Genomic DNA, 23,962 nt, shown 5'->3' with positions numbered 1-23,962 from the left:
AATGCATATTTTTCGAGGTATTCTTAAAAAACCCTCTAAAAAAGTCAATTTTTTCGTCGAAAAACTGTTATTTTCAAGCGCGAATAACTCGAAAAATATTAGTATTACGAAAAAAATGTAAAAAACATTTTTTTCTCAGAATCACATTTTCCATTGAATTACATGGTTAAAATGTAATAAAAAATTCCCACCCCCGAGATGGGGTGGCAACCACCCCCAAGGTTTTAGCGTATGATAGCGTCATGATATAGAAAATGATCCTTGGACTATTCCCTACCTTCTGTGAAAATTTCAAGTACATCCATGCTGGACGAAAAAATTGCGAGCCAAAATGCTTCATTTCCTCAATCGACTATTGGGGCCGACCGACCGGCTCTGTCCCGTCATACAGCTGACCGACTATAATATTTGTTAAAAAAAACAATACAGAAGTAAAAACTTCGAGATGTATTCTGGTATAAAATCGTTTATTTAAAACTATAAAATGTCATGGATTGCAGAACGTTTTCGTTCTAAACGGAACATCTTCAGTGCCTAGAATGAAGTATTTCCACGTTAGTTTAAAGCAAAAGGTTACAAATGTGACTGTTAAAATGAAAAATGTGGGAATACTTACATCCTGCCAAGTATTTTGAAACTAGCACACTGTAAATAGTGTTAACATCATCGTATATGGTTTACATAATGCAATATATTAAAATGTTATGACTACAAGTCGATGTTAATAGATAAAGTGGAACACATGCTAAAAGGGTGCAATGGTTCCCTGCTCGAAGATGCTAGGTACTTGCCAATTCAATGGGCACAGACCAACTGAGAAATTAGGAAGTGGATATACAATTTGACAAGGGTGACATGACATGACAAAATAAAGCCAATTTTTGGTTAAAGTTTCATTTGATTTTGGATTTTTTAATAAAATGCAAAGGTTTGTCTGCAAAAATAATTTAAATTATTTGAATAATAAAATCTACTGTAAAGTTTAAATTAGCAACTCTCTATTCCAGAATAACTTATAGATTCATTAAATTTAATGCAGATATATTACATGGTTTAAGTTGTGACGTCATCGGATTGACTCAACTCATCAAGTTGAGTTTTGTTGAAACAAGGGAATACACTACATAATAAAAGATAATTAGATTTGCGTGGAAAAACAAAGCTAAACAAACCGAAAAAAAAAACAGAATTTAAGAGTATTTTTATGTGATGAAATGTTGGTTGCCTAACAAGGCAAGCAGGCAACAGGTTGAAGGTAAACGGTAGAATATTGCGAGAAAACAGTATATATGTTACAGTTCAAGTTGATTATCCAGTTGGAGTTGACTCCAACTAGTTGGAGTCAACTCTAACGGCTGGTTTCAGTAAAAGTTGATTATAAATATAAAATGAAGATTTATATTCAACATTTACTAGTAAAAGTGGACTCCAACTAGGAAAAGTATACTCTTCCCAATGCCATTTAGTACAAGTTGATTCTGATTCACACAAACAGCCGATTCTAGAAATTAAATGTTACTGAATATGTTCAAATTAGTCTAGGCTGTATCGTCGCCCCCGTTAGGTAAATTACTCCGATCCGAATTTTTTGCACAAACTTACCCAAAAAGAGGTCTTTATAACAAACCTTATAACAAATCTACTGGGTGCCGGGCAGTACCTTGATCGATAAATTGTTTAAACAATTTTTTTTGGACAAATTCACAAAAATAATTTTTTCACTTCGAACAATTTTTTTTAGATCATTTGGGTTATTCTGAGCAAAAAAATGTATTTTTCCGCAAATCGCCAGGAAATTTTGACATTCCTGTCAAAATTTCTTGAAGAAAAAGTCAGGACTTCCTTACTGTAAGGAAATGTCATTTCCTTACTGTAAGGAAATGATATTTCCGTACAGTTGTTAGTGTTCTACATAAATGATAATACATATTTTTACTCATGCGATAATCCATAAAACGTCTGTATGCATTTTCGTACTTTTCTCTTGATTTCTTTGGCAATAATTCTAATGAAGCAGTATTCACTGCCTCAACCAGCTCTGGAGGAGTCCCAGGAATGGAAATTTCATCATCACTTATCATTTTACTTTCGAGAACACCAGCAATTAAATTTATAAGCGTCAAGTTTGACAATTCAACCTCAATACGTTTCCATAGTAACCCAAGTAATTTTATTAGGAATTTCAAAGCACCATTTATTTGGGAATAAAATTATCGCGTTTTTTTTTTAAATCAATCAATATCTGTCGAATTTTAAACGATTTGCGGAAAAATAGTATGTTTACCTCGTAGGAAAAGCCACATTCCTGGACTCTGTGTTGCTAAGTCTCGGCTTGCGCCTCGACTTAGCAATCTTCACAGTCGTCCAGGAATGTTAAGCTTTTCCTACCCGGTAAACAATGTACTATTGTGATTTTTCTCTAAAATTGATTGTTGTCGAGTTATACTTACGCGATTTAAAATTTGAAAAATGCGAAAATGGCCATTTAAAAGGCGTAATAACTCGGTTAAAATCCATTATTATGAAAGTCAGAAAGTGACCAAATCAAAGATTATAGCCCCCTCTACAAGATTTAGCAGAAATTTTTGTCACTATTTTATTACTAAGCTTTATCTTTAATTATTAACAATGAGCGCTAAGTGCGTATTAGGCGGCCGTCAATGGTTAGTGCTAAAGAGATGCACCATTCCGGCCGTCCAATGGTGAATCTCACTCGCACTCACATTGACGGCCGCCTCAATACACGCTTAGTGCTCATTGTTAATAATTAAAAATAATATCTTATTAATGAAATAATGACAAAAATTTCTTCAGGATCTTATAGAGGTAGCTTTAATCTTTGATTTTTCTTAGTTTCTGACTTTCATAATATATAATATCGTATGGCATTTTTGCCTTTCGGGCAGTTCCGGCGCCAATTACATATTTAACCCTGTTTCAAGTAACTAGTGTCGATGTACACTTACCCAGGGGACCGACGGCTTAACGTGCTCTCCGAGGCACGGTGAGACGACTCGTGTCATTATTGGAAATGAAAATGGTTTGTCTTTGGCAGGGCTCGAACCCACGTGCACTGGCGTATGAGGCCAGCGATTATGCCGTTACTCCACGGCCGCTCGCTCGACTTTCACAATAATTCTATAACTAAGTTATTACAAAAAGAGAACATTACAAAAAAGAAACAAATAGTAGATTAAGACAACTAGAAAACCAAAAAGAGGCATGGACACTGGAAGAAAGATGGAACGCCTTCAAAGTTGTCATACAGTCTACAGCAACAGAAATATGTGGAATCAGAAAACATAACAAACTCCATAAAAGAACGAGATGGTGGAACAATGAAGTTAAAACAGCAGTGAAGAAAAAGAAAATAGCATGGAAAAAATACATTGAGACCGAACTGGAAGAAGATAAAGAAGAATACAAAAGGCTGAGACGATTAGCGAAAAACACCATAAAACAAGTAAAAACAAAAACGTGGGAAGAGTTTGGAGAAGAATTACAACAAAACTATGTAACAAATAATATAAGCTTCTGGACAACAATCAGACATATGAAGAAAGGAAAACATAAAGAAATAACAGCCGTAAGGGATACAACAAACCAAATCCAAACAACTCCAGAACAAATAGCTAAAGTATGGAAAGAATACTATGAAAACAAATTTAGAAATGCAATAATAGATGATCGAAATGAAACATATCAAGATAACGAGAACAAAGAATTAGAGCAAATAAATAGAGAAGAAGTAATATTGGAAGTATCAAACGTAAAAATAGGTAAAGCTGGAGGGGATGATGATATAGACCCGGAAATGGTCAAGTACATGGGAGAAGAAGGGATAAACTGGTTGTTGAAAATATACAAAGAGGCATGGGAAAAGCAGCAAATCCCAAAAGACTGGCAAAGTAACCTTATAGTGCCAATATACAAACAGGGAGAACACGTCAACTGCGAAAATTATAGAGCAATATGTTTGTCATCGGTATGTTTTAAAATATACACGAAAATAGTAGAGAAGAGGCTAAGACAAGAGGTAGAAAAAGAACTGGGAGAAGAACAAGCAGCGTTTAGACCAGAAAGACAGACAAACGATAACATTTACATCATTAGAAATATAATAGAAAGAAGTATTGACTCGGGGGGAAAGCTCATTCTAGCATTCATAGATCTAAGGGCAGCATTCGACTCTATAGAAAGACAAATTATATGGAAATGCTTGCAGAACATGAAAGTACCAAGTACACTGATAAAAATAATTGAAAATATATACGGAGTAGTAAAAGGACGTGTACAGATAGCAGGAGAAAGATCTGAAGAATTCAATTGGGACAGAGGTATCAAGCAAGGAGACAGTCTTAGTCCGCTACTATTCATAATAGTCATGAATGAATTGACTAGAAATACTGGAGAAAGAACGAACCAAATACAGACAACAATAGGATACCAAAGATTACAGCCAATAAAAATAGAAGCCCTATTGTATGCGGATGACATAGTCCTTATAGCAGATTCCGTGACAAAAATGCAAAAACTCATAAATATATGGACAGAAGAAATAGAGAAATTAAAAATGGAAATAAACATCGAGAAAAGTAAAATAATGGTCATCGGCGAAAAGGAAGAAAATGAAGTAATCATAAAATGCAAAAATACTCAACTGGAAATAGTTACAGCATATGATTATCTTGGAAGTATTATTACCAATGATGGGAAAATAGACCTCGAAATAACAAACAGAACTAAAAAATCAAATAAACTGTACTACGCACTAGCGCCAATTCTGAGGAAAAAAGAATTGTCCCAAGAAACAAAAATTAAAATATATAATACGATTGTGATACCGACGATACTGTATACAAGCGAAAATTGGACTTTACAGAAAAAGCATAATAGTAGGATAAATGCAATTGAGATGAGACATTTACGTGCTATAGCCGGAAAGACCAAATGGGATAGAATAAGAAATGAGACAATAAGAGGGATAACTAAACAGGAACCAATAATGAATAAAATAATAAAGAGGCAATTAAACTGGTATGGACATCTGATGAGAATGAAACCTAGTAGACTAGCAAGGAAAATTCACGAAACAAGGAATATTACAAAAAAGAAAAAAGGCAGGCCGAAGAAAAAGTGGATACAGCAAATAGTAGAAGCAGGAAAAATCAAACAGAAAACGCTAGAAGAAATGAAACTAATAGCACAGGACCGAAAAGAATGGAAGAGATGGGTGAATATGTAGCTAAATTAAACCCAAATCCGACACCTGAAGGGGTATAAGGAAGGGGAGAAAGAAATAAAGAAAGACTTCATCTCAGTGTTAATATGTCGGTTTCGCCATATAGTGTTATTAAGGCACCCTGCCAATCTATTTGCTTTTTGTACTTGATTTCTCACTTCTTTGTCTAGGTCTCCGTAACCTGACAATGTAATTCCAAGGTATTTTACTTCCATTACTTGTTCAATACTGATGCCATAAATTTCTATTTTGCATCTGATTGGTTCTTTACTGATTACTATCGTTTTGGTTTTCTGAGATGAAATTGTCATATTGAATTATTTTGCTCTTATGTTAAATCTGTGGACTAATCTTTGCAGACTATCTCCATCTTGGGCTATCAATATTGCGTCGTCTGCGTAGCAGAGTATTTTTACTTCTTTGTTTCCCATTCTATAACCTCTTCCTTTGTTGACGTTTTTAATGATTTCATCCATGATTAAATTGAAAAGCATAGGACCCAATGGTAAGTTGTCCATCTATTCTGACTTCCATTTTGTTGTTTTGGTACATGTTCTCAATAGTTTTTATGACATCTAGAGGGACTTCTCTATTATACAGAAGATGGATTACATCTTTGAGTCTCACTCTGTCAAATGCTTTATTTAAGTCAATCAGACATAGAAATGCTGGTCTATTATACTGTAGTGATTTCTCAGTAATTTGTTTTATGACGAATATTGCATCTGTACACGATCTTCCAGTACGAAAACCCTGTGGTTCATCTGCTAAACTTATCCTCTGATTCATTACGTCTTGTAAGATTTTAGTTGTAAGTTTTAGGGTAGTATTTAACAAGTTGATACCTCTGTAGTTTTCTGGCTGCTTTTTATTTCCTTTTTTGAATAGTAGAATTAGTTCGCTCGTTCTCCACTCTTCCGGTATTTTATTGTGCTTTATGATTTTGTTAATTAATGTTGTTAATTGTTCTGTCATTGCTGCTCCACAATATTTCAGTAATTCGTTTGGTATTCCATCCTTACCTGCAGCTTTTCTGTTCTTCAGCTTTTCGAGTGTTTTTCGTACTTCCTGTGCACTTATATTAACATCTTCATTTGTGGAAATTTCTGGTGTGTCCGGTTCTAGCATCACTTGTTCTTCCCCTGCATAGAGCTTTTTTAGGTAGTCAATCCATGTATACTTTTCTATGTGTTTTGGTTCTATTAGTTCCTTTACCTCCGTTCTTTGACCTCTTATAAAGCGCCATATTTCCTTTTGGAGACCATAAAAATCATGTTCCGTTTCTTTAGAAAAACGTTTCCAGTGATCATTTTTTATGCTTCTTACTAATGAATGTGTTTCGTTTCTTATAGTCTTATAATAATCGTATGCCTCTTGTGTTTTAGTTGACATGTATTTTAGGTAAGCTTTTTTCTTCTCTTTACATTTTTCCTTCACTTCTGTATAAAACCATGGAGTTCTTCGTCTTGGAAGCGATTTATTTTTATTAATGTTTCTTTCACCAAGAACTTCCTTGGCTGAGGCTAAGATATTAGACTTAATTTTTGCCCAGCTTTCTTCGACTCCGTCACTTTCTGTGATATACGTGTTGCTGCTTTTTTCCGTTAGTCTTTTTTGGAATAGGTATCTTGTGGAGTCGTCCTGTAAGCTTTCGACTTTAATCTTGGTGGTGTATTCTATTTATTGGAATTTGTATTTATTTATTGGTGTACATATTTATTGGAAGAGGTAAATTTTTGTTTCTTGATATTCTTATAACTTTGGGTTTCGCAGTATTGATCTTCATCCCCATTTTTCACAACTCTCAGTAACCCTATCCAAGAGTATCTGCAGACTATGGTCCGAATCAGTCATTAATACTGTGTTATCTGCATACCGGATGTTATTTACTCTCTGCCCGTTTATCCTGATTCCTTCTAAAGAGTGCGATAAAGAGTTCGCAAATATTACCTCAGAGTAGACGTTAAAACTATGGGTGATAGCACACAACCCTGTCTAATACCTCGGTGTATTTCAATTGGCCTTGACGTATTACCATTGGTCTTTATGCCAATAAATATCCTCTATAATTTTAGAATCTCTTTTGTCGACTCCGATGTCGTTCAATCTTTCTATCAAGGTCTTGTGCTTCACCCTATTGAACGCTTTCTCAAAATCTATGAAACAGATAAAAAGGTCTGCTTGCTGATTTTTGTATCTTTGTGCCAGAGTTTGAAGAAAGAATATTGCTTCTCGTGTCCCCATACCTTTCCTGAAGCCAAATTGTTCTTGACCGGTGACCTCATCACATTTTTTATAATATATTCTGTTCTGTATGATACGCAAGAAAAGCTTTAGAATGTTATTTAATAGACTTATAAGGCGGAAGTCCTGGCATAATTTGGCGTTCTTCTTTTTATGCAGTGGTATGAAAACTGATTCAAGCGATATTTTAGGGATAGTCCCTGTATTGTAAACATTCTTAAATAGTCCAAGAAGAAGGTCTAAGTTTTCCTCGTTGATTAACTTCAATAGCTCAGCTGGTATTTCATCTTTTCCTACAGATTTGTTGTTTTTTAGTTGACGTCCATTAAATCCAATATTTCCTCTGTCATCCATCTTTGCTTCCGTGGTCGCTGTTTTGTGAGCATTTCAGTTGCCGTTGCAAGGGCGTGTCTGATTTCCTCCCGAAGGCGAAAGTTAAGGATGTTTAATTATATGAAAGTGTGCTAAAAAACAGTGCGAAAAAGTAAAACACATTTAAAATACATTGTTACTTCAGACACACTTTAAACCCTTCATGCACTGCTATCTATATTTACAATTTTCACACAATAAAACTTTTATATCAGCGGTTCTCAATCTTTTTGAGTCATGTACCATCTAAAATTTCTTTTATTATATTTCTATATTTTTAGATTGTATAATCAAGACTTACTATGTACTACTATTTTAAGTTTTTGTGGGTTTTGTGTACCACCGCAAATAATGATATGTACCACCAGTGGTACATGTACCACAGATTGAGAGCCGCTGCTTTACATAATATGAGATAGAGTAGACAAAAATTATTTTTGTGAATTTGGTTAAAAAAAAATTGGTTAAACAATTTTTCGACTGCGGTACCGCGTGGCACTCCGTGTATTTTTTATAAGGATTGTTATACGGATATATTTCTTTGAGTAAGTTTGTGCAAAAAATCGAATCAGGATAATTTACCTAACGGGGCCAACGTTACAGACTATGCTAATAAGTAGTTGAAACGGTCAAAACAAAGAAACGCACACTCATCAAAAATGCACTTGAGATTCTCGTATAATCAACATTTACTGAATCGATCCAGGAAGAGTCAACTCCAACTAGTAAAAGTTGATTTAAATTTTTAAAATCAACTTTTACTGCTCGTTTCAGTTGGAGTTGACTCCAACTAGTTGGAGTGAACTCTAACTGAGAATCAACTTGAACTGTAACAAACATATGTTACAGTTCAAGTTGATTCTCAGTTAGAGTTGACTCCAACTAGTTGGAGTCAACTCCAACTGAAACGAGCAGTAAAAGTTGATTTTAAAAATTTAAATCAACTTTTACTAGTTGAAGTTGACTCTTCCTGGATCGATTCAGTAAATGTTGATTATACGAGAATCTCAAGTGCATTTTTGATGAGTGTGCGTTTCTTTGTTTTGACCGTTTCAACTACTTATTAGTATAGTCTGTAACGTCGCCCCCGTTAGGTAAATTATTCTGATTCAATTTTTTGCACAAACTTACTTAAAGAAATACATCCGTATAACAATCCTTATAACAAATACACAGGGTGTCACGCGGTACCGTGGTCGAAAAATTGTTTAACCAATTTCAGTAAAGTCAGTCAGTAAAGTGACTCTTTATCCAACGAGTCTGATATTACGAGCAGAGGAACAGACGCGTTTGATAAAGAGTATTGAGGTGGTGAGTACAAAATTGTATCGTTAATCATAAAAAACATTAACACTTACTTACAACTTTGAGGAAATTTTTTTAATTTTAGACGAAATAAAAAATTCGTATGACAGTAATGACAGATGACTTTTGCATGATGGCCGGTTTTGATGTTTAATCGATAGTTATCAATATTGTATACCTACCTAATTACTAAATCTGTAAAGTTTTGATTTATTTTGTATGAATATAATTGCGAAACACTACAGAATTTTACTTTTTGACATAAATTTTATTAATAATAAGATAAATTTTGTACAATATTTTTAATAATTAAAGTAAATAAATTTTAATTTCACTAAAATAAATAATCGATTGCTGCCATTGACCACTTACATTCAATCTCGGTTAATTTGATTAAGATCGCGGCAGGTAAAGTAACATTCTTCTTTCAATACAACAAAGTGTTACTTTACTGCCGAAAAAAATTTTGGGCTAATGAGTACAATAATGAATGATTTTAGTGAAGTTTGGCGATAAAAAATGATTTTAAACAAATTCGGAAAAATACATAGTTTTTTCACTTCGTACAAATTTTTTTTAGATCCGTTGGGACTTTTTTTCTCTAAAATTGACTGTTGTCTAGTTATTAGCGACTTAAAATTTGAAAAACGCCAAAATAACCATTTTCAAGGTTTAATAACTCGGTTAAAGATAATTATTGTGAAAGTCGAGCGAGCGGCCGTGGTGTAACGGCATAATCGCTGGCCTCATACGGCAGTGCACTTGTGTTCGAGCCCTGCTAAAGACAAACCATTTTCATTTTCAATAATGACACGAGCCGTCTCACCGTGCCTCGGAGAGCACGTTAAACAGTCGGTCCCCCTGGGCTAGTGTACATCGACACTAGTTACTTGAAACAGGGTTAAAGATGTAATTGGCGCCGGAACTGTCCGAAAGGCAAAAATGCCATACGATATTATAGAATGCTATAGAAACTAAAAAAATCAAAGATTAAAGCTACCTCTATAAGATCCTGAAGAAAATTTTGTCATTATTTCATTAATAAGATATTATTTTTAGTTATCAACAATGAGCGCTAACCGTGTATTGAGGCGCCGTCAATGTGAGTGCGAGTGAGATTCACCATTGGATGGCTGGAATGGTGCATCTCTTTAGCACTCACCATTGACGGCCGCCTAATACGCACTTAGCGCTCATTGTTAATAATTAAAGATAAAGCTTAGTAATAAAATAGTGACAAACATTTCTGCTGGATCTTGTAGAGGGGGCTATAAACTTTGATTTGGTCACTTTCTGACTTTCATAATAATGGATTTTAACTTTAATGGATTTCAAATTTTAAATCGCGTATAACTCGACAACAATTAATTTTAGAGAAGAATCACAAAATACCTTTTTTTGCTCAGAATAACCCAAACGATCTAAAAAAAAAATTGTTCGAAGTGAAAAAATTATTTTTGTGAATTTGTCTAAAAAAATTGTTTAAAAAACAATTTATCGATCAAGGTACTGCCTGGCACCCAGTAGATTTGTTATAAGGACCTCTTTTTGAGTAAGTTTGTGCAAAAAATTCGAATCGGAGTAATTTATCTAACGGGGGCGACGATAAAGCCTAGACTAATTTGAACATATTCAGTAACATTTAATTTCTAGAATCGGCTGTTTGTGTGAATCAGAATCAACTTTTACTAAATGGCATTGGGAAGAGTATACTTTTCCTAGTTGGAGTCTACTTTTACTAGTAAATGTTGAATATAAATCTTTATTTTATATTTATAATCAACTTTTACTGAAACCAGCCGTTAGAGTTGACTCCAACTAGTTGGAGTCAACTCCAACTGGATAATCAACTTGAACTGTAACATATACAAAAGGTGGCTATTTATTGTGTTAAATTTATTATTATACTATTGCAATGAATAATTATGTCTGTTAAAAGTTGGAAAATAATTGTTAACAAAATTAAATAACTAAAGATTACTGTTAGTGAGGTAGATATATGTGTGAAGGATATGATTGTATATAGTATTGTGAAATGAATAAAAGTATGTAATAATATAATAAAATTAAACTATGTGACATAAAGTCTAATTCATCTTTATGTAGTTTTGAAAGGACTGAATGAATTGAAAGTAATGTATCTTGATAGTCTACCAACGTAGAATAGTGAATAAAATAATTAGAATGAGAGCTACCAATATAGGTCAAATTGTGGGTTGGTGTCAGTATGTAAAGAAGAATCTAAATTGAATAAGTATATGAAATAGAAAAGTATGAGATTGATTTCTATTGGTGATAGTGGAGTGAACAGACTGAACTAAATGAAATATATTTACGTGCAGAACTTTATGAACGTATGTGATTGCAACTGAAATCAAACAAATGAAAAATGTGAAAAAATTATTTTAAATTGGGATAAATGGATATTGGAAGTTGCCTGATATGAATGGAAATGAAAATTTATCTTGTCATGTCATGTCACCCTTGTCAAATTGTATATCCACTTCCTAATTTCTCAGTTGGTCTGTGCCCATTGAATTGGCAAGTACCTAGCATCTTCGAGCAGGGAACCATGGCACCCTTTTAGCATGTGTTCCACTTTATCTATTAACATCGACTTGTAGTGATAAAATTTTAATATATTACATTATGTAAACCATATACGATGATGTTAACACTATTTACAGTGTGTAGTTTCAAAATACTCGGCAGGATGTAAGTATTCCCACATTTTTCATTTTAACAGTCACATTTTTAACCTTTTGCTTTAAACTAACGTGGAAATACTTCATTCTAGACACTGAAGATGTTCTGTTTAGAACGAAAACGTTCTGCAATCCATGACATTTTATAGTTTTAAATAAACGATTTTATACCAGAATACATCTCGAAGTTTTTACTTCTGTATTGGTTTTTTAAACTATGGTATACAGCCAACTATTGGGATTTTCCCACTGATTTTTTTTTTATTTTTTATAATATTTTTTATTTATATTTAATTTAGAATGTGTGTACTGATTTTTAGCCTTAGTAAATAAAAATAATTACAAAAAGACTAAGTTCTCACTCTAATGGCATATAAAACAACATAATGCTATTCCACACCCCACCAGAATGAAAACAATGGGAACCTTCTCTGGTTACACCTCCGAGGCTTCTACAATTTGCAAGCCATACGGATGCTGAGACTAAGGAAGATGAGGGAATTCTACAATTTACAATTCACGTCCCATCTGCTCAGCGCGGTAAAGTTCCAACGAGAATGGTTCCCTTCATACTCCACACAGAGTAAATGTAAATCAAAAATGAATAACCATTTTCAATTTCGTTGCAAAACGAAAACACAGCCGAACCATATTCTAGTCCAATCAGAGAGTGCTGCAAGCACCCCTACCGGTTTCGAAACTTATTAGTCTCTCATCAGGAGGCACATATGCTGCTCTCCCTGATCCAACCAAAACAAACCCCATTGATTTACATTTACTCTGTGTGGAGTATGAAGGGAACCATTCTCGTTGGAACTTTACCGCGCTGAGCAGATGGGACGTGAATTGTAAATTGTAGAATTCCCTCATCTTCCTTAGTCTCAGCATCCGTATGGCTTGCAAATTGTAGAAGCCTCGGAAGTGTAACCAGAGAAGGTTCCCATTGTTTTCATTCTGGTGGGGTGTGGAATAGTATTATGTTGTTTTATATGCCATTAGAGTGAAAACTTAGTCTTTTTGCTAGCAGTTGCCGCTAGGGCATCTATGCCATTTCGTTGGTTGCAATCCGGGACTGCACGCTGGGGTTTGTTTTGGTTGGATCAGGAAGAGCAGCATATGTGCCTCCTGATGAGAGACTAATAAGTTTCGAAACCGGTAGGAGTGCTTGCAGCACTCTCTGATTGGACTAGAATATGGTTCGGCTGTGTTTTCGTTTTGCAACGAAATTGAAAATGGTTATTCATTTTTGAAAATAATTACCTTCGTAGGAAAGCAACTTTAATACCCTCTCAGTAAGCCCTGTTCTACCTTTCGCTTGACCGACCGCAGTATGTTTCTCTACACACTCACAGTAATCAACTGTGAAAAATCTAGCTTTAGTAAATTCAAATAGATTTTTCAGCGCTGCCTCTCCGTCTATGATTAGTGACCCATTCAAGCTTTCTTAATTATAACCCTTTCAAAAATATACACTTCAAACCGGTGAGACTGATAGATCATATAAAAAATAGATCATCATCATCATAGTCATTAACATCTTAGTAGATGTGTTGTTTGGGCTTCAGCAGCTCGGACAGTTTGACTGATAATATTTCTCCACTGGTCGCGGTCATCAGTTACATGTATTTCCTCAGTATACTGTTTGTTGAGAAGCTTTTTAGTAATGTCCGCCCATCGCTGTGGAGATCTTCCGCGTTGGCGTTGAGTCTGAGGCCTTCCTTGGACCACCAACCGCTCCATTTGGTGATCACTTCGATGTATATGACCAAAGAACTTTAAAATTCTAGAGTAAGCGGTACTGGAGAGACGCTGATCCGGTTTAATTTCATCCAGAACCGAGATATTTGTACGGCGAGCCGTTCATGGAATTCGAAGCAGGCGTCTCCATGTCCACATTTCAAAGGCGTCTATACGTCGTCTATCTGATTCTTTGACTGTCCATGTCTCGCATGCATAGTAAAATATGGAAAAGACCAGAGTTGAAACGAGTCTCTTTTTGTTTGTCATAGTAATGTGACGATCACGCCAGACCCCGTTTAGTTCACTCATTGCTGCTCTTGCTAGTTGAATGCGTCTTCTAATTTCGGGTTCACAACTGCCTGTGTTGTTAACTAGAGCTCCAAGATATATCATAGATGAGACTACCTCGCATCCCGCAATAGTTCAGGTTTCAGGAAACTGTTGTTGGCGATCAATAACCATGATTTTGGTTTTGTTGTAGTTAACCATGAGTCAAAATTTAGCACTTTCTACCTCGAGTTTTTTTAATAATTCAGTAATTTCTTCTGGAGTAGAGGCTAGAAGTGTAGTGTCGTCTGCGAAACGCAAGTTAGATATCTTAACACCACCTAGGTTTACTCCTCCCTCCCAACCATCCAAGGCTCTGTGCATTATGAACTCCGAATAGATATTAAATAATAAGGGAGATAAAACGCATCCTTGGCGTACTCCCTTCTCCAAAGTGCATTTGTCAGACAGGTATCCGTCCATTCGAATATATGCCAGGTTATCTTGGTACAGTTTGCTAATAAGGTGAGTCAAGTGTTTAGGTACACCCATTGTCGTCAATATGTTCCATAGTTTGTCCCATCTAACATTATCAAAGGCCTTTGTATAATCGACGAAACATATAAATATCGGGATCTGGTATTCTCTGGCTTTTTCTATGATGTTTCTTACATTATGGATTTGTTCTCTAGTACCTCTGCCCTTTACAAATCCAGCCTGCTCAGGTGCTATTTGCCAACTTATGAAGTTTTCTAGACGCCGTTGCAGTATGTAGAGGATCACCTTACTGGCGTGTGATATTAGAGCTAATAGCCTGTAGTTGTTACAATTATTTGTTGAACCTTTCTTATGAAGAGGTATGATTATGGTCTTTCTCCAATCCTCAGACCAGACGCCTCTGTGCCATATTTCATTACACAATCGATGTAATATTTTCACTCCACATTCCGGAAGATGCTTCAAGACGTCTGCAGTAATGAGATCATATCCTGCTGCTTTGTTTAACTTAAGTCTTTTTAAAGCGAATTCCACCTCGGAAAAAAGTATGTCAGGTTCAGATTCAAAACTAGTGTGGTGTGTCTCTGTTGAAGGAGAATGGAAAGTGGAGGTCTGGCAGTCAGGTACAAACGGGGTGTCCGCTGGCATCTGGTCCGTATTGGCGTATAAAGACTTACAATACGCCTCCAAACATCAATAACCTTGTCCAAATCCGTCTGTACATTACCTTCATAATCTTTGATAGACCAAGATTTCTGCTTGAATTTACGTGTGAGTAGTCTGACTTTATCAAAGAGTTCTTTGGTGTTATTTGTGTCGGCATGTAGTTGAATTTCTCTGCAGATTTTCTCTATATGTTTGTTTTTGTCTCGTCTACAAGCAGCCTGAATAGCTCTAGATAGCTGTCGGTACTGGGAATTCCTGAGAGGGTTCTCGATTCCAGCAATTTTAAGTTTTCTACGTTCTTCAACGAGGTCAAAAGTATCTGCAGACATCCACACTTTTTTTGGTCCGGTTGAGACGTCATTAGACTGTGCCTCGCAGTCAGTCAAGGTCTGTATCAAGGTATTTTTAAAAGATAAACAAATCTTTTCGGAATCATGAGTGACGATAGTTGGTAAAATATTTTCGAATCTTTCATTACATTGGCTTTCAAATTGTTGTGTATCTTTTATTTTTGCTATCCTCTTGTTTCGGATCCTAGCACATGCCTTGAATTTTTGCTTTAGCGTTGCAAAAAGAAGTTGGTGGTCAGAGCCGCAGTCAGCGCTAGGTCGTGTTTTACATTGGCTAATAGGTGTTTTCCAGCGATGTTTAATCATTATGTAATCGATTTGATTTCGGTGTCGTCCGTTAGGTGACATTTAGGAAAAAATAGATAGGTAAGTAAATTGTTTGTAATGCGGTAGCGATTAATTTCATTTGGGGAGCTAAACACGGCGAGATTTTCATGATTTTTTACAAAAAAAAGAGGGCCAACTTTATTTTGAGCGTAACTTGCTTATTTTTAATTCTACAACTTTTGTTAACAATTAAAACAAAGCTTTTTATAAACACTTTAAAAAAGTTTAAATGGGTTTTTCCCGAAAAGTGCTTAATTTTTCGGTGATTTCACCTTGAAATATTCGATTTGGAATTAGACGAATAAGAACGTATTTTTCATGAGCTACAAATTTGTTTTTATTTGATTGATAGGCTTTACTGATACACCATTTTTTGGGTTTTTTATAAGATACACTTTTGTTGAGAATATTTTTTTTTGCTAAAATATTTACTTTTTGAGTTATTTGCAAAAAACCGTCTGAAAACGTAGTTTTTTGTCGAAAAATCAATACTTTCAATGGCAAATATCTCGAAAAGTATTGACTTAAGTAAAAAACTCTATAGAACAAAAGTTGCTTAAAATCAGTCAATTTATCCATTTCCGGTCTTATCTTGAACTTATGTTTTTTCACCCCCGAGAAGGGGTGACTGTCACCCCCCAAAGTAAAAGCAACTAACGTCACAATTTTAACTTTGAAGTGGAGGGTAAATAGAACCTAAATCAAAATTTTCATGCAATTCGGGGTTGCCCCTGAAAATTACACGGTATCGCCGAATTTCCCGTTCATTTACTGGGCTATAGAGCGCATTCTTAAATTTTCGTAAAAATCTTCGTTTTTCTCCATGTAACTTGAAAATTATAACAGATACAGTAATGAAAGATAAAAACGAAATATTTATCCGAAAAAACTCTACATTTTTGTATTGAATCTTTTTTGCGCATCTCTTATCATTTTCGAGTTACATGGAGAAAAAGGAAGATTTTTAAGGAAATTTAAAAATGCGCTCTATAATTTGATCATATTTTTTTCAAAAATCCTTCATTTTGAACCAGTCCAACTTTTTGAACATAGAAATAACACTATAATACAAAGTATTTTAGAAGGAAAACGATGTATTTAAATTTTGATGTATGGTTAAATATACTTCTCATTTCTTCTTAAAACACATTAGTCATCGATTTTTTTGCAGCATATCTCGATTAGTTTGAATGTAATTGACATTTTATACTGCTTATTTTAAAGGCCTTTTCAAGCACTATCAAAGTTACTAGTATAATTATACACCTAACATCAACCGCTTCTCTGTTATTTCAAGTTGAATACACTGATTTGAGCATGCACCAAGAAACAAACTCTTCTTACCTATCATACCCCTTTTTGTATTATAACTAGAAGATTTATAATGGAATGAATCTCTTTGTTTTTTTTTTATAAGCTACAAAAAATTTTTATATAGTTTTTTTTGTTAGATGCATAGTTTAAGTTATTCGCAAAAATCCGTCCGAAAGGGTATGATTTTTCAATGAAAATGGCCAATTTTCAACCACGAATAACTCGAGAAGTATTGAGTTTTCAAAAAATAATTATAGAACAGTTTTTGCTTAGAATTAAATTCTCTAGCCTCTTCCGTGGCCATTTAACCCAAAAAAATTTCACCCTCGAGAAGGGGTGAGAACCACCCCTCAAGATAAAAGCGCACATCGGCATAGGGTAGACTTTGTGTCTTGAGCTATTCCCTACTTACTGTGAAAATATCGAGTAAATCGATGTAGTAGGATGGAATTCGGAGCCAAATAACCTCATTGACTTCCCTATCATGTTTTCGTACATTCTGTTTTTTGATTTATTCGTTTATGTTGGATAATAAAAAAGTTAGGTACTTTAACAACTAACCTTGTTTTTCGTCAATAGAGGGTGTTTTTAAATAAGTATGGCAAACTTTAAGGGGTAATTCTGAGTGAAAAAATAATGACAGTTAGCTTTATACACGTGTCCGCAAATGTTTCGTTGCCGAGATAGGGAGTGATGAATTTTTTCTTACAAACTGACGATTTATTTATCGCTCCAAAACCGGTTAAGATATATGCAAATGAAATTTGGAGGGTTTTAAGAGGTCGGTAGGTATTTATTGCGCATTATTTATATATACAATTAGGAATATTCACCATTTGCGCGCATACGGGTAATATGACCCTTATGTGCACCAATAGTGAACATAAAATTCCTAATTCTTGTTCTTCTTCTTACTTTATTAATAGTCTCAATGCCTGTTTTGCTTCGGGTTTTAGTCTCAATTGACATTGTCTGACCATCTTTTCCTGAGTCGTCCCAATGATTTTCTTCCATTTGGCGATTTTTGTTTCTTGATATTCGTACAATTCTATTTCTGTCATTTTTTTTATATATGTTGATTCCATTCTATTTTCTTGTTTTGGTCCACATGTTTATTTCTTCTATACCACATCTCGCTCGTATTTCCTCACTTCTTACTCTGTCTCTTAGAGTGGTTTGTTATTTTTCCTAAGACTTTTATTTCTGCTGTTTCCAGCAGTATTTGTGTTTTCGCCGTATCTGCTCTTGTTTCCGCTGTGTACGTCATTATCGGTCTTATTGTTAATTTATATATCCTAGTTTTCGTTTCCATTGTGAGGTATTTGTTTCTCCACATTGTCTTGTTGAGATATCATGTTGCTCTGTTCGCCATTTTCACTTGTTTTTGTACTCTTCTACTTTGTAGTACTCTGTACTTTTCAGTAGCTTGACAGTTTTATTCCCAAGTATTCTGTTTCCATCACTTGTTCTGTTATTTTGTTATTTACGACCAGTTTACATCGTCTTGGTTGCGCTGATATTGCTATCGATTTAGTTTTCTCTGTTGAGATCGCCATGTTGTATATGTTCGAATTCTTTAATTAATATTTGTAGGTCATCTTCATTTTTGGTTGTTATTATGGCATTATGACATTTTGAAATTTTTAATTGTATGTCAAAAATGCACAATAACTACCTCTTAAAACCCACCAAATTTTATTTGCATAATATGTCAATATATCTCAACCGGCTTTAGAGCAATAAATAAATCGTCAGTTTGTGAGAAAAATTTCAACACCCCCATCTCGGAAACAAAGCTTTTGCAGACATACGTTTATAAGAAAACTGCCATTGTTTTTTCATGCAGAATTACCCCTTAAACTTTGCCATGCTTATTTAAAAACACCCTGTATTAATGAAAAACAAGGCTAGTTGTTAAAGTACCTTACGTTTTTATTATCCAACATAATCGAATGAATCAAAAATTATAAAACATTAGGCTATAGTTGGGGTTTAATTTCAGTTTTTTTTTTAATGCTAGAATATTACACAGGGTGGCGCGAACTTTGAGAAAAAATCGCAGTGTGATTGGTACACCTGGTATACAATGACCATTTACCTGTCTAGCAACAATATTATTACAATGATATTGTTAAAGAGTAAGGCTATAACATTTTAAAAAAATCACTTAAATCGGACAACAGGTTTATGAAATTCGAGACATTAAAAATGACCAATTTTTAAGATGGTGTAAAATTGTAATAACCGTAATTGTGATCCTACATCGAAATTTTCAATACTTACATTTATTATTTTCCCAAATTAGTTCAGAGAAATAAGGGAAAAATATCCTGTTGGTGACACAACCCCCTCCAGGTCAAAACCAAATTTTTTGAGTAGTGTGGCCATCTATAATAATAATAACCTATATGTTTCCTGCAGCTGATTTTGATGATATACATAGTTATAAACAAATGATCAAATGAAGATCAAAAAACGGTAAATTTTTGTTTTTTTCGTCTATTACCAAAAGTTAAGCACTTTAAACAAATTTGAGAGTAAGAAACTTATAAATCGTATAAAAAACTTCAATATGGCGTTCGCGGAATATGTCTATCCTTATTGGTTGCTTAGAAAATTGCAAAATAAATCATAAATTTTGAGTTTTTATAACTATTTATAACTTATGTAATAATTAACTTAAAACCTTCTGATTACACGGAATGCTGAGACTTCTGGTGATTAAATCAAACCCAACATTTCAAAGCTATTGGTCAAATAGTTTAAAAGTTATTTTATTTGTTTATCCCAAATTAATTTTTTTGCAACACTATAAGTCAGAAAATGATGAAGTTACAGTAATACTTTGGATAGTTTATGAAAGAAGAATATTTACACTAATAATTTAATTAAAAAAATGACCAAAAATAATTCTAAGTATTGCAAAATTATTTTGCAAGAACATGTGAATTAAAAAAAAGGGAGGGCCAACTTCGTCCCTAATTGTCCTAAGAATTTTGTTTTTCTTTCTAAATGTGTATAAAAAATTAGTCTTTCTAAATATGAAAATGTAATTTTTCTATTCTATAAAAATATAAAGTTATTCTAATTGTTAATAAGTAAGCAAAAAATCACATGTTTTTTCAAAATACTTTTACACTGTTTAAAATTACTTTTTTTCATTTTTATTTAATTAAGTTAATAGTATAAATGTTCTTCTTTCATCAACTGTCCGAAGTATTACTGTAACCTCATAATTTTCTTACTTATAGTGTTGCCAAAAAAAATGAATTTGGGAAAAACAAATTAAATAGCTTTTAAACTATTTGACCAATTGCTTTAAAATTTAAAATATAGTTTAAGCACAAGAAGTCTCAGCATTCCGTTTAATAAGAAGGTTCTAACTTAATTTTTAAATAAGTTATGAACATTTATAAAATGTCAAAATTTATAACTTATTTTGCAATTTTCTAAGCAACAAATAAGGAAAGACATATTTAGCGAACGTCATATTGAAGTTTTTTTTATATGATTTATGAGTTTCTTATTGTCAGATTTGTTTAGAATGCTTCACTTTTTAGTAATAGACGAAAAAGGCAAAAATTCACCGTTTTTTGATCTTCATTTGTTTATAACTATGTATATCATCAAAATTGGCTGCAGGAAACATATAGGTTATTAATTTAGATGTCCATACTACTCAAAAAATTTGGTTTCGGCCTGGAGGGGGATGTGTCACGAGAAAAATCTTATTCCTCTGGAATAAATTGTTTATTCCCTGTTTTCCATTTGTTACTAATGATAATAGTCCAAGAGCTGGAAGTGGATGATAAGTAATATGGACAAACTATACAGGTGCACATGACTTTCCCATACGGGCGGACACCAGAGCCGGGGACGAGGGTAGTCATAAGGGTTCAAAGTCGCGGTTTTTATTTTTTTTGTGACGTTCGTGGCCGAGATAGTGCACCAAAATTTACGAATAAGTAGGTCGTGACCTATTTAAGCAAAATCTCTAGTGGCGGACATCTTCGTGGATAACAAAGGGGTGGCGAGGGGTGGTGAATATAAAAATTATAAGGGGTTTTTTTGTAACGTTCGTGATCGAGATAGTGCCCCAAAATTTGGGAATAAGTAGATCATGACGTAACTAAGTAAAATCTATAGGGGCGGAATGCTCCGTGGTGGAAAAAGCGGTGGCGGACATTGGTAAATATAAAAATTATAATAGGTTTTTGTGACGCTCGTGATTTAGTGTACCAAAATTTGGAAAGAAGTAGGTCATGGCGTAACTAAGCAAAATCTCCAGGGGCGAACAAGCGTAAATACGCAATATTTTTGGGTGATGCTCGTCATCGAGAATATGTCTGCAACTTGCACAATTGATTCATATAGATGTGTAGAATCAAAATCTAAAAGAGCAGACAGCTAGGTTGGGTCATCTTTCTTAAAAATGGGATCAAAATATTTTTATACAAAATAAAGAGAAAAAATTAAATTTTCTTATATTTTTTTAAATATTTTTTATAAATTTGGTTTATGCCAATAATTTATAATTTTACCTAGCAAATTATTACAATTGTTCTCGAAATTTTTATTAATTGATGGAAACAGTGATGGAATTAGAAAAAAATTAATCATTTTTCATTTGAATATATATATATATATATATATATATATATATATATATATATATATATATATATATATATATATATATATATATATATATATATATATAAAATCAAACAGATGAAATAGAGAATGTGGAAAAATCCCCTTACGAACAATTCACACATCCACCATTTCGGTATGATTTCGTACGAGTGGTCGTCAAACCATTAACCTTGGATCTTTTGATCACTGAGTGTGTTTCAAGGATCTACATCTCATGTTTTTATATATATATATATATATTTTTAAATTTTAGGTGTCCACCCCAGGAGATTTTGCTTAGTTAGGTCATGATCTACTTATTCCTAAACTTTTGGGCAATATCTCGATCACTAGCGTCACAAAAAACCCTTATTATTTTTATATCCACCCCTGCCCACCACCCATTTGTCACCTACGCAGTGTTTCGCCCCTAGAGATTGTGCTTAGTTACACGATGATCTACTTATGCCCAAATTTTGGTGCACTATCTCGATCACGAATATCACAAAAGACCCCTTATAATTTTTATATTCTTCCCTGCTCGCCACTCCTTTGTCCCTCCAAGTAGCTGTCCGCCCCTGGAGATTTTGCTTAGTTACGTGATGCCCTACTTATTCCTAAATTTTGATGCACTATCTCGACTATGAGCGTAATAAAAAAATAATAAAAACCGAGATTTTGACCCCTTATAACTACACTCGTCTTCGATTTTTTGTCCGCCCCTATTGGAAATTCATGTACACAAGTAATTTAACATATTCCCCCATAGTTTGTCCATATTACTTATCCCTAGCCCAGGGCTAGTATACATCGACACTAGTTACTTGAAACAGGGTTAAAGATGTAATTGGCGCTGGAACTATCCGAAAGGATCTCCCCGGCAAAAGTGCCATACGATATTATTATTATTATTACTTATCCCGAGCAAAATCCACTTCTATCTCTCCGACTATAATGTAGGTTTATGTGCTACAAGGGTAACTGACTCAATATACAATTGATTTAATTTGATATAAATTAGAAAAAAAAATTAAAATTTCTTAAATTTTTTCGGGTGGCCCCTTTTCTATGACGTGTAGTGTACTTTAAGCATCAGTAGAAAGGAGTGATGGCGATAAATAGTAGATAATATACCTATTGATACGCCAATGGAAAATCTAAATATGTACTAAAATTATCGAAGAGTAAGAAGAAAATATTGAAGGAGGGTTTGGTTTTGAACAACGCAACGATAGAGCAGACTGATTTGTAGAATTCGGTAAAGAATTAAATCTGTGTAGTATCAATACCTTTTTTAAAATGTTAAAAAGGAGACTTTACACTTGGAAAGCTCGAGCAGATGGTCCTCAAAATATCACTATCAATAAGCGTTTTTGAAACTCGGTAAAAGTAATCAAAACATATCCTGGAGCTGATGTACCACATTGATGATTTGGAACTAAAGAAACTTATAGAGCATCAACCCAACAGCAGGTTCGATGTCGACTCTCTAAGGGGGACATCCATAAACTACGTCTTAAAAATTTTGGAGTTTTTAATACCCTCCCCCCCTTCCGTCGTAAAGCGTCGTTTGCTGTTGACCCGCCCCTCATACCGAGGTCGCAATTGCCACTCATGACCCCCTCTTTTTAGTTATGTTTTTTTAATTCCATGTTATTCCTAGATTTTTAAAAGTTAGCTCTCAAACTTTATTTACGAATAAAGTTTACGATATTTACGATCCAAATCAGTATTACTATATGTAGCTCATTAATATACGGGTACTCTCTCCATTTCTCCACTGTACAACTAATAATTAGCCTTATAGGGACAAAAGACAACACTTTTATAGGAGTTCCTATACTTTCTTAACTGCATCATATATATCTAAATTCTTATTTTGTTTTGATTTCAATGCTATTTGTTTATTACGTATAAATAGATCCAATGTACTAACTAAATAGAATGGAATATTTTATTTCTATTCATTCTTTTAGAATTTTTTCACAGAGTATTCAGTAAATAAGTGAACAGTTTAATATTTATTGCTTCCAGACGTTGTTCTGAACAGAAGCGTTTGTTTAAAGACATAGGACAATGTTTTATTGTTTGTTATTCTGTATAAAACTGCTAGCAATATTATTAAGGCTGTGAGTGATAAAAACGATATGGAAAGTATGCGATAAAAGTAATATACAAATTCTTTTTAATTCTAAAATAGGGTATATTTTTTATATTCGTGAACTTCAAACGACGTCAGATGTGCACTTATGGCCCTCTCACCCCTGTCGTATACCGTCGTAATAAGCAAAGTCCCC

General features: G+C 34.0%; 1 protein-coding gene across 1 annotated transcript in view; it reads left to right on the top strand.

Moving 5' to 3' along the window:
- LOC126887904 (uncharacterized) overlaps nt 1-23,962 on the top strand; it is a 51,467-nt gene that overhangs the window by 26,229 nt on the left and 1,276 nt on the right. The window lies entirely within an intron of this gene.

This window comes from Diabrotica virgifera, chromosome 7, assembly GCF_917563875.1.
Source record: "Diabrotica virgifera virgifera chromosome 7, PGI_DIABVI_V3a".
NCBI classification, from domain to species: Eukaryota; Metazoa; Arthropoda; class Insecta; order Coleoptera; family Chrysomelidae; genus Diabrotica; species Diabrotica virgifera.
The sequence above is the reverse complement of the archived record's forward strand: the minus strand, read 5'-3'. Positions and strand labels throughout refer to the sequence as shown.